Source organism: Cryptomeria japonica, chromosome 5, assembly GCF_030272615.1.
Source record: "Cryptomeria japonica chromosome 5, Sugi_1.0, whole genome shotgun sequence".
NCBI classification, from domain to species: Eukaryota; Viridiplantae; Streptophyta; class Pinopsida; order Cupressales; family Cupressaceae; genus Cryptomeria; species Cryptomeria japonica.
This window is the reverse complement of record NC_081409.1, coordinates 116,513,622-116,525,933: the sequence shown is the minus strand read 5'-3', so window position 1 is coordinate 116,525,933 and position 12,312 is coordinate 116,513,622.

Here is a 12,312-nt window from a genome sequence, read left to right as displayed (position 1 = left end):
TCTCTGAATCTTCTTTCCAGTGCTTTTGGTTTTACTTTATTTTGTTAAGAATTGAATATTTTATGATTATTTTGGTGAAAACAGTTGTTAAGGGATGAAACCCTAAACTAGGGTATTCCATGGCAATAAAGAATTTGTTCTCTCATGTTATGGTGAATGTTATGATCTGAAATATTGAATGAAGGGTTTTAAGGATGTAATATAACCTTTGAAATTGTTTTTAAGTTGAGAAGAGTGATTTATCTTTTTATATGTCTCTTGATTCAAGTTAAAGTTTACCCTTGAATGAAGGTTTTATGGATTTTCATGATGCTCTGCATCAGAGAGGCAGCCTAGCGCGTGGGGGTATTTTAGCGCATTGAAGGTCTGTTTTAGCGCATCCGAAAATTTTTGCAGTTTTAGCCGAATTGAAAATTTGTTTTTATTTGCCTATCGTGTTTTGATGAATTTATCCAAGATGAGCATTTGTATAACTTGTTTTGATGTGCAATTTTCCAAGTTATGTATAGATATCAAGCTGTTGTATTGATCAGAATATGATGCATTTGCGTGGTCTGTTTCAAGTTCAATGTGTATGAAAGCCTGAGTTGTTTTACAAGCCGATATGGGTTGGAAACTTGAGTTGTTTTACAAGCTGATATGGGTGGGAAACTTGAGTTGTTTTACAAGTTTATGTGATTTTGGTACTTGAGTTGTTTTACAAGTTTTGATATGGTTTTTGAAAACTTGAGTTGTTTTACAAGTTGATATGAAATGATAGGATTTTGAACTTGATGTAGATGAGCAAATTGTTTCATGTTGTTGATGTAAGTTTGATTTTGATATCTTTGTGTTGATGTGGAAACTGATATTGGATATGGTTGGTTTGTTGACAGGAGTGATTGGGTATTGTGCAGTCGAGGGAGAGATTCCCGAGACCATAGACGCTGATACCACGTCTGTCACAGGCAGATTTGGACATTATAGAGAGATGTGGATTGACCTCTCTTCTGGATATGCCTTGGTTCACTGTGAATCGGAGACTTTTGACAGCATTGACAGAGAGGTGGCATAGCGACACAAACACCTTTCATTTTGCCACTGGAGAGATGACCGTGACACCGGAGGATTGCTACCGGATTTTGTACATTCCTGTGGTAGGGGCCATGTTACCCTATGAGCAGTCAGAGGAGGGCGGCACAGAGGCACTGCGCCGTATATTTCATGATGAGACTGTCTGTGGATATGAGATCCCCTGGCAGGAGTTTTTGGATTTGGATTATGCACTGCTGCCATCTGTATTGGCAGGATTCATTGGGGGATTCTTTTGTCCTGATCACAGGTCAAAGGGATTTTCAGTGGGATGGGGGCTGGTCTTGGAGCAGATGGTCACACAGGGCCGAAGATTTTCATGGGGGTCAGTGATGCTGGCCCATCTTTACAGGAGCCTTCATGAGGTAGTATACCTCGGTAATGGTAGCTTATCAGCGGGTGTGACCTTATTATAGGTATGGTGCTGGGAGCACATTCCAGCAGTGAGGCCACTGGCAGATAGAGACAGGCCCGTAGGTGTTGCATATGCCTACGGATATAGAGGCCTAGTTGTCCAGCGTAAGCTGGGCAAACTAGAGCACTGGAGGAGAGTCTTTGATGATATAGATACGGTCACCTGGAGACCGTATACAGGCTGCGAGGTATGGGCGGAGGATGGGATAGAGATTCCTTTTGTTTTCATGATGAGGTATCTGATTGGGAGGACCCCGTTCGTCATTGAGCGGTTTTTGGTGACCCGAGTTTTGCGGCAGGTCGGGCGGCAGCAGGGGATTCCGCAGGGAGCATGCTTGTATGCATGGTGGCAGTAGGATGTGGCCGATTGGGGGCTGACTATTGATAGTGCCGTGGCCATAAAGGAGTTCATAGGGCTGGCAGGACAGATCTGGGATTATGCCCCAGAGATACAGGATGCAGGTATGACAGACGAGTTCGCTTGTTTGTTTACTGCGCGGGCAGTGGCGAGGATCTCGGATCCAGAGGAGATGAGGCCAGCATTTGATTCAGATCGCGAGGAGGGGGGAGATGATGGGGGAGGTAGAGGAGCCAGAGGGAGGCGGGGTGGTAGAGGTGTGGAGAGAGCTGTACGGCAGGGGAGGATTGAGAGAGGGAGAGGAGGATTGGCCATCGGAGCCAGGAGAGAGGGGAGAGTGACGGAGGTGCTAGCTGCAGTGGGGGGTGAGGAGGAGGTGGTTAGACCAGAACAGAGGAGGAGGGTAGATATACTCCCACCTCCCGTACCTAGGACAGGCCAAGTGGGAGGGGTGGCTCCAGCACAGGTACCGCTGTGGGTTCGAGTGCCAGGTCATGTGGAGGATGCACAGATCCGGACCCTGCAGATTACACTTCAGGAGCTGCAGGCACAGATTTTGACATATCAGCGACAGATCTCGTAGTTGACCACTGAGAGAGATACTGAGATAGAGCGGCGGGGTCGAGTAGAGGAGGTGTTGGCGACTGTGCAGAGAGCAGTGGCGGGTGGTCCATTGAGAGACACCCTTAGAGAGCTGACGCAGAGAGTGCAGGAGGCGGAGTATTACAGGCGGCATTATGAGGCTGCAGTACCCAGAGATCGGCGTGTAGAAAGCTTTGCACAGTCGAGATCGAGTCGATCTCGAACTGCTGGGACACGATCTGAGAGCTGAGGTGTGACTGGGCCGGCGAGACAGGACCCTTCTGGAGATACAAGGGTGAGTGTATCTGGAGTGAGATAGGACCCTCTTGGAGATCCAGGGGCGGGTGCATCTGGAGCGAGACCATCTCCGTCCAGAGATAGTCATACTTGAGAGACCGGGTCTCTGTTGTATTTTTGGATCTTTTGTATATTATAACACTGGACATAGTGTTGAGACACATTTTGTAGATTTTGATCATTTTTTAGATATATATACATAAAGCACCATTTTTGATCGATGTGATGTGTTTATATGGATGCATGTTATATGAGTTTTTTTATGTGATGATGCAATATATGATGTAATGCATGATGCAAGATGAATGCTTTTTATATGCTGTGAGATGTATCTGGAAAATGAGATGTATGTTTTAACATGCTGCTACATGTATTGTGATATGTAAATAATGTTAAATGATATGTAACTAATTGTAAAATGATGTGCAACTAATTGTAAAATGATATGCAACAAATTTGTAAAATGATATGCAACTAATTTGTAAAATGATATGCCACTAATTGTTTTTGGAGCATCTCTCATTCTGTATTTGCCATCCGATATAACCATTTATTTGCTTTCTTTGTAAATATCTTCATGGAGCATTTATTGATTTTTGGATATGTTGAAAATTTATACAAGCATAATGGTATAATTGAACCATAATGACCTGAGTAAAATTTACATGATTTTTGATTTTGCAAGATAGCACAAGCATCAAGGTATAATTGAACCAGGATGACCTGAGTGCGTATTGTGTAAACAGACAAGAGTAGATCATTTATATGCGTGAAATGGAATCAGGCCTTCAGTGATATGTATCACGTCTCGAGGCAAATATTCACATAGTACAAGTGATCGCCTCCCAGATAGAAGACTAAGAAAATATTGGAAGTTCCTCAGGATCTCTAGCTTTGAAGCTTGTTATGAGATAAGAAGAAGATTCCAACAATTTAAAAAGTTCAAAATGCAAAATAATCAAGAGTTTTATGCGATAATGCAACATTTAGTATTTCAGAAAATCATCCATCCTTGAGATTCTTGTGTATTGTTTTTGGTTTGGTTGTTGCGATGAAGTGTAGTTATGTTTGTTGGATGTCATGCGTCTGAGTTTTGCAATAGTTGGAATGTCTTGAATGTTTGCAAGTGTTTGAACAGTTTAATGCCCCTAGCTGAGTGCACCTCTGGATATGATTATGTATAGTGATTTCCAAGCCATGGTGGAATGCGATAAGAGAATAGATACAGATGGATAACTCAGGATAGTGACTACGCTAAGTATGTCCTGAATGGATATATGCTAAGTTTTGGGCGATGGCCGATAGTGTTTTGATGTATAAAATGGCATGGATATAGATAAAGGAGCCGTTCTTTCACCAGGGCGCCTGTTTACCAAGTTTTCACCATTTGTTTTTATTGTACTTTGTATTTTTGCTTTTTCTGAATTTTTTTGATTTTTTTGTTTGTTTTTGGCTTTTTCCGTGCACTAGGCTATCTTAAGTATAGTACTTCTTCAGATGAATGCTGTTAATTGGATCATCGAGCACATCTCCTTCAGAATTTGTTAGCTGATAGGCACTTGATCCATAGACTGATATGATGACATAGGGACCCAACCAGTTAGGTTCAAATTTCTCTTTCTTTTCTCTATCTTGCTGATTTCTTGGATTTTCTTTGAGGACTAGATCACCAACCTTGAAGTTGCGAGGAATGACCTTGTGATTGTAGCTCCGGCACATGTGTTGCTGATATGCTTTGAGATGAGTATAAGCATGTTGGCATCTTTCATCTAATAGTTCCAGTTCTTGCAGTCGGTTAACTCAGTACTCTTCATCGGGGATTAAACCTTTCAAAGAGACTCTAAGAGATGGAATTTCTACCTCCAAGGGTAAAATAGCCTCTGATCCATATACCAATGAATATGGTGTTGCTCCTGTAGGTGTGCGGATGCTGGTCCTGTATGCCCAAAGTGCTGGATTGAGTTGTACATGCCAATCTTTGCCTGCATCATTTACTATTTTCTTGAGTATTTTTAGGATTGTCTTGTTAGATGCTTCTGCTTGACCATTTCCCTGTGGGTAGTATGGTGTAGAAAACCGATGTTGGATTTTGAATTTTTCACATAGTTTCTGTACATCTTGGTTTTTGAAAGGTCATCCATTATCTGTGACGATTGAACTTGGAATACCATATCTGCAGATTAGATAATTTAGGATAAAAGAGGCAATTTATTTCCCGGTCACTGTGGTCATGGGAACTGCTTCTATCCATTTGGTAAAGTATTCTGTGGCAGTTATAATGAACTTGTGTCCATTTGAAGATGAAGGATGTATTTTGCCAACTAGATCCAGTCCCCATTGACAAAAGGGCCAGGATGTTGTAAATGGCTGCAGTTCCTGTGCTGGTGCATGTATCAGATTGCCATGGATTTGGCATTTAGGACATTTCTTGGCAAAATGATATGAGTCTTTCTCCATTGTAGGCCAGTAGTATCCCATTCGTAGAAGCTTTTTAGCAAGAGTAGTGCCACTGGAATGTGTACCACAAATACCTTCATGAAGCTCGTGTAAAGCTGAATCGGAATCATTACAATCAAGACAACAAAGAAGAGTACCATCTAGACCTCGACGATATAAGGTATCAGCAGTAAGGGTGTAATGGGCAGCTTGTCGGATAAAGTTACGTTTTTGGTTACGGGATTGGTCAATGGGTAAGATATTATGCTTGAGGTAGTCGTATATTGGTCCATATAACAGAGAATCTGAACCGATCAAGGCATATATAACCTGGGATTCAGAGTGGTCATAGGCGGGGGAGAACAGTTGCTCTACCAAGAACTCATAATGACTCTGTTGTTCTAGAATTTATAGTAATGAAGCGATCGTAGCCATTGCATTGGCTACTTTGTTGTTCAACCTTGGTATTTGTTCAAAAGTGATGTGCACAAAATACTGTTTGAAGTCATCCACCATCCGTTTGTAGGGTAGTAACTTGTCATCCTTTGTCTGATAGTTGTTGTTGATTTGATTGATGTCCAGTTGTGAGTCTCCATAGACTTTTAACTCTGTGATTTTCCATTCAACAACCATTTTGATGCCTATGACCAATGCTTCATATTCAGCCACATTATTTGTACATGGAAACATAAGCCTGTATGATCTTGGCATAGTGTGTCCTTCAGGAGTGATGAATAGAATGCCAGCCCCTGAACCATGTTGTGTATATGATCCATCAAAATATAGGGTCCATTGTTTGGAAGAAAGAGCAAAAACATCCCTGTCTGGAAATTCGATCTCCATGGTTTGTTTTCCTGGTAGTGGTGCTTCAGCCAGCTGATCTGCAATTGCTTGTCCTTTGATGACTCATCTTTCTGTGTCCTTTGAGACCCACTTAGCTAATCGGCCTGTGAGAGCTACCTTGCTGAGTAGATACTTGAGAGGATCAATTTTTGCTACTAGCTTTATGGTGTGTGCTAGCATATAATGTCGGAACTTCTGAGATGCAAAAACCACTGTTAGGCAAGCCTTTTCAATGAATGTATAATTGAGCTCATAGCCATTCAATGTTCTACTGATGTATTATATGGCGCGTTCCTTTCCTTGTTGATCTTCTTGTGCCAATAGTGCCCCCAGTGAAATATCTGTTGTTGAGATATATAGTATAAGAAGCTTTCCTGCAATTGGTGGTACTAGAACCCATGGATTCATCAGGTACTGTTTAATTTGGTAAAAAGATTTTGCACACTTAGTCTCCCATCTGAACGGTACATTTTTGTGTAGTAAGTGGTTAAATGGCAGACTTTTATCTGCTAGTTGAGCGATGAATCGCCTGATTGATTGAAGTCGTCCTTGTAGAGATCTAAGTTGACTAATATTCTTTGGTGGTGGCATGTCCATGATGGCTTGTACCTTTGCTGGATCAACTTCAATACCTTTAGCTGAGACTATGTAGCCTAGTAACTTGCTTGATGTAACCCCTAAGACACACTTCTTAGGGTTGAATCGGACTTGGAATTTCTGCAACCGATCAAAGATCTTTGTTAGGATGCCGAGATGTTCAGCTCTGGTGAAGGATTTTGCTAGTAAATCATCCACATAGTCTTCCATAAATGTGTGCATCATATCATGGAATATGGTTGTCATTGCTCTTTGATAAGTGGCTCCTGCATTCTTTAAGCCAAAAGGCATAACATTCCAACAGTACGTTCTCCAAGGATAGGTGAATGCTGTTTTGTCTTGATCTTCAGGAGCTATTTTGATTTGATTATAGCCTGAGAAACTGTCCATTAATGAGAGCATTGCATGGCCTACTGTGAGATCTACAATTATATCAATACTCGGCAGAGGAAAGTCATCCTTTGGACAAGCTTTGTTGACATCCCTGAAGTCAGTGCATATTCTGATACTACCATCTAGTTTTGAGACTAGAACAATGTTAGAAATCCATTCTACATAGTCAATAGGTCGAATGAATCCGACATCTAATAATTTCTTCAATTCAGTTTTGACCATGAGTGCTACCTGTGGATTCATCTTTCGTAGCTTTTGCTTGACTAGCTTGACTCCTATAGAGATGGACAAGTGATGCATGATTAAGTGTGGATCAACTCCGGGCATATCAGCATATGACCAGGCAAAGTTAATTTGTTGTTTTTTAAAGAAGATGATGAATGCCGATCTTTCTTCCTCCGTCAGAGATTCTGCAAGGTGAATGTGTCTGGCTGCTTCTGTGGTACCAATGTTGATTGATTGAGTGGGCTCAATCAATATGGGTGATCGCTCATGAAAATGTTCAGGAAGAGTGTCAAGTCTCCCATCGTTAGGTGCCTTAAAAAGGTTTTCACCCGCAGATGCGTCCTTTATTTTTACTTTTTTGGGATCTAGAGCTGTCATTGACTGGTTTTCAACATCAAATTCTTTATTTGATTCATTTTTGTGACTGAGAGACTTGACACTCCCTGATTGACAGACATCGTCATTTTGTTCCCTGGTAGAGCCTGTTTCGAGATTTACTGTACATAGGTAATGGATAATAGATTCATCATCTGGGAAAATTGGTATATCATGGGCCTCAGGTTCATTCCAGTCGATGAGATCAGGGAAGACAAGCGGTAAGGAATCGTTGGGTGGGTCAAGTTCGGCTACTGTAAGTGTTAGGATAGAGTTGTCATCGTGATGGGTCTTAGTTTTAAAGAAGTCTAGGGTTTTATTGAAGTCTTCGATGGTATCATCTTCTACATAGACTTGTTCGTAATATTTCTGTTCACTTTCCTAAACATCATAGATATGTTGTGGTCCAAATTCAAGAAGTCTATCTTCTACATTATGTTCTTCTTGAGAAATGGATATGAAATCAGTATCATCTAGGATATTTGTAGTAGTATCAGAGCAGGTACCCCATTCATATTCATTTGAATCTGTCTCATAGGCATCATCCCAGATTCTATCTATGTTGCAAACAGGTATGTTGTATGGTGAAAACAAATCTTTGATGATGGATACTTTTTTGATATTTTGTGTTGATTCTGTATCTGATCCATCTTCTACGGTCTGGATTTGTTCATAGATTGTGCTTCCTCGGAGAGGAATGACGGTTTCTTGTGGTGACATGATTTGTGCTTGAGCCATTGGTGTGTTAATATGAGCCACTACTGCAGATATGGCCTTCTTATGATTTAAAAGCTTTCCCTGATGCAACTTTTGATCTTGATGTTCTCGGCCCTTGCGGATTGTTTCTGCTGTTTCAAAGAGTGCTTCCTGCCAGGATTCTTCCTTGTACTTCTTCTTTTCTTTCCATTGAGGTTTTGCATTTGTGTGTGGCAGCCATTTTAATAAGAAGGTGAATTTAGAACCTAATCTTGCTTTATTTCTACTAGGTTGTGAAGGAAGATCTATAGGTTCAGTGACTCCTTCCTTACGTTTCCCAATAGGTCCTTTACCGCCATATCCTATTTGTTTCATGATTAAGTAGCCTTTTCCATACAGGTGCGTTGGTAGAACAACGTCCAGAGCGGCTGCTCTATTAGCTTCTTCTTCATCTTTATATAGCCAGTTAAGAACGTCCTTATCTTCTGATTCATGTGCTAGAGTACCTAATTGGATGAAGGTACCATCAAATTTAGTGATGGGCTGAGTTATTAGATGTGTTGATATAGTAGGTAAACCATGCGATCTAGGTGATGTTGGCAATCTGGTTAAACATAAAGGCTCCATAGAATATTCGCCCATGCCTTGGTTTTTGATTTGCATTTTCTGTTTGAAGTCTCCCCATAAGGAGTTGGATTTTGTTGTTGGTGGATCGGATGTCGAAGACCGCTGCTTTTCTTTGTTATAAGGAACCAAACTATCTTGGGCTGCCCCCATTGCGTTGCAATGTTGAAATGGATTGTGATCAGCTGATATGGAGATTTCATATCCATCATAAGGAAACTTGACACACTGGTGATATGTAGAAGGTACTGCTTGCATTTCATGTATCCAAGGCCATCCTAATAAGATATTGTAGGTAAGATCAATATCTAAGACCTGACATATAGTATCCTTTTGCACTAGTCCTACTTGAATAGGTAATATCACTATTCCTTTAGAGGACCTTTCCTCATCATCATATGCTTTTATGGTAATCTTTTTACAAGGATCAATAGATTCTTCTGAGAAGCCTAGTGCACGGATAAGATTTAAAGTACATATATTAAGTTCGGCTCCTCCATCTATTAAGACTCTTTTGACGTGGTGTTTGCAAACAATGACTTCAATATGTAGAGGAGTATTATGCGGGTGACTCAATGAAGTATTATCATGCTCTGAGAAGGTGAGGTTATGAGATTCTGTCATATGGGCGACCATGGCTTGAAATCTGTCTGTATCCAGATTTTGAGGTATATTTGTTTCCAACAACGCTTGCTCCAATATGTCTTTGTGTTTTGGAGATAGTTTCAACAATTCCAGGATAGACATCTGAGCTGGAGTCTTGCGTAGTTGGTTAACTAAGTCATATTGGATCTTTGGTGTGGCAGTTGGAGGTGCAGTATGTCCCTTTAAGACATATTTCTGAGTCCGGGTTGTTACATTGACAGATTCATGATCATGCCTATCTCGAATGGTTATGACATTGACTTGATGGTCTTCGGCTGATATGTGGTTGATGGTGTTGTTGTAGATGTGATTAATATGAGCTCCGCGTGTGTCATTTGAAGTTGAGGCTCCATCTTTGTTGTAATTTGGGAGAGGATTTTTGAAGGCTTCGTGATCATTATTTGTTTTGAGACCATCCACCATTAAGTCACCTCGATCAATCATGTCCTGGATTATATGTTTCAATCTCATGCACTCATTTGTTCTATGACCCTTGTTGCGATGGAAATCACAATAGTGTAAATCATTCCACCAAGGTGGTTTGATTGGGGGTTCATAATTGTTGATTGGAGGTAAAGAAAGAATCTTGTTTGCCAATAGTTCTCTGAATGTAGATTCTAATGATTGGCCAGTGGTGTGAAGATACGCTTTTGGAAATTGTTCGTGTTGCTGCGTGAATTGTTGTTAGGTCCTGGATTCAGGTTTTTGTTTTGATTATCGTTGGCGTTGTTGGTGTTGAGTTGTCCTTGAGCATTGTTTGGTGCATATGTATTAGCACTGGGAGTAGCATTTTTAAGATTTTTCGTATTTTGAGTATTTCCTGATAAGGAAAGCACGGGTTGTTTAGATTTGGGATCATATGATTCATTGTTGCCTTCGTTTTTGTTTCGCGTCCAAAATCGAGATTTGTCCAGATTGGTGTTATTTTGGTTATTGTAATTTGATGAGTTTGTTCCTTCCTTGTAGAACTTGAGTGTTCCCTTTTTAACACAAGCTTCCTCTACTTGAATGCCATTTTCAATCAATTTGGCGAAAGATGGTATGCATTGAAGTTTGAGTCTATAACTCATTTCACCATTTAAGTTATCAATGAAGATTTCCATTTTCTCTTTTTCAGGAATATCTCAAGGATATCTTGATACCATGCGTCGCCAACACTGAAGGAATAACATGAATGTTTCATTGTTCTTTTGTTTGGTGTTGCAAACATCTAGCATGGTTATGGCATGTTGGATGTTGTAAGAATAGTGGGTGATGAATTTGTTAACCAATTCGTCAAATGATCTGACAGGTGGTGTAATCTTGGATAACCATTCCATTGTTTGTCCTCCCAGGCTTCTTGGGAACAACCTCATCAGATAAGTGTCATCATGAGCGAAGTCAAGACTCATGGTGCAAAATTCTCTAACATGATCCCGAGGATCACTTTTCCCATCATATTTATCAAATTTGGGAACATCTGAGTTTGGAGGAAAAGGTACCATGTTTAATCTTCTGTCAAATGGATAAGGACAGATTTCGTTTATAGAATACCACACTGTTGTCCCTTGTTGCATGTCTTGTATTTGTCTTTGCAATATTTGCATTTGTTGAGTAAGAGCAACCAAGGGCGCATTATCTTGCCGAGGGAAGAGTTCCTCCCTCGTATTTGTTCTTAACTGAAAAGGTGTAGTAAATGGTATGTTTTGTTCTGGAGTTTCGAATTCAGGTATTCGCATTTCTGGTATATGTTGCTCTGGAATACGTTGCTCAGGTATGCAAGTTTCTTCTTCTCTTTGTCGTTCTTGATATGTATATTGTTGAGACCCAGTTTGAAAAACGTTTGCGTCGAAGTCTTCAGGAAGTTTAACGCCTTTACTCGTAAGCATGAGTAGATATTTTTCTTTGTCATTTTTCATGAGTTTTTCGATGAGTTTTTGGAATGAAGGATTTGCTTCACATTCTTGAAGAATTGCGTCAGTAATTTCGGGCTCTTCTGAGGATGGAACTTCAAAAGGATTTGATAATCTATGATTCATACTTGATTCCGCGGGTGTCTCGCTTTGTTTGTTTCTTTGAGAGCGAGTGATAGGCATTTTAATAGAAACTTTCAGTGATGAAAGGAACAAAGTCCTCTTCGATGTGTTGCTCGGGCATTGGTGGTTCTGGTCGAGATGTGTTATATGTGATGCACTCATCGGGCGGGAATGCTGGATTGATCTTTCCTTTGCGGTTTATCTTTTGATTAAAAGCAGACTTTTGACAGTATGCTCTTGTTTTCAGGGGTTCTTTGTCAAATTTGCTGGATTTGTTTTGGATATAACGTTTGACGTGATGAAGGAATACCCGATGGGATTTGAAGAGTTGACGATTGATGTATAAAAACTTATTTCTCTTGATGAATTTGGAAAATCTAGGTTGTTGTTTCTTCAACGTGATGTTACGATAGAGGTTCTTTCTTCTCAGAATAAGGGGATTAGTCATGCATGAGTGATCAATGATTTCCTTTGATTTGTTTGGATTTAAGTTGATTCTTGTTTTGAAAATTTCAAATCTTATTTTATCAGAATGAAGGTTTAGATGTCCCTTCACGATAAAGCGTGTCAAATGATATGGATAAAAAGTTTCCTGATCTGGAAACTGGATTTGACAATTTGAAAATTTTTAGACAAGTGTTTGTGAGATAAAAATCCGTAAGATGTTAAAGGATTTGATTGATACTGATGATGAAAATTTTTCGGATTATGATAGGAGAGATGTCCTCTATTGTGCGATTC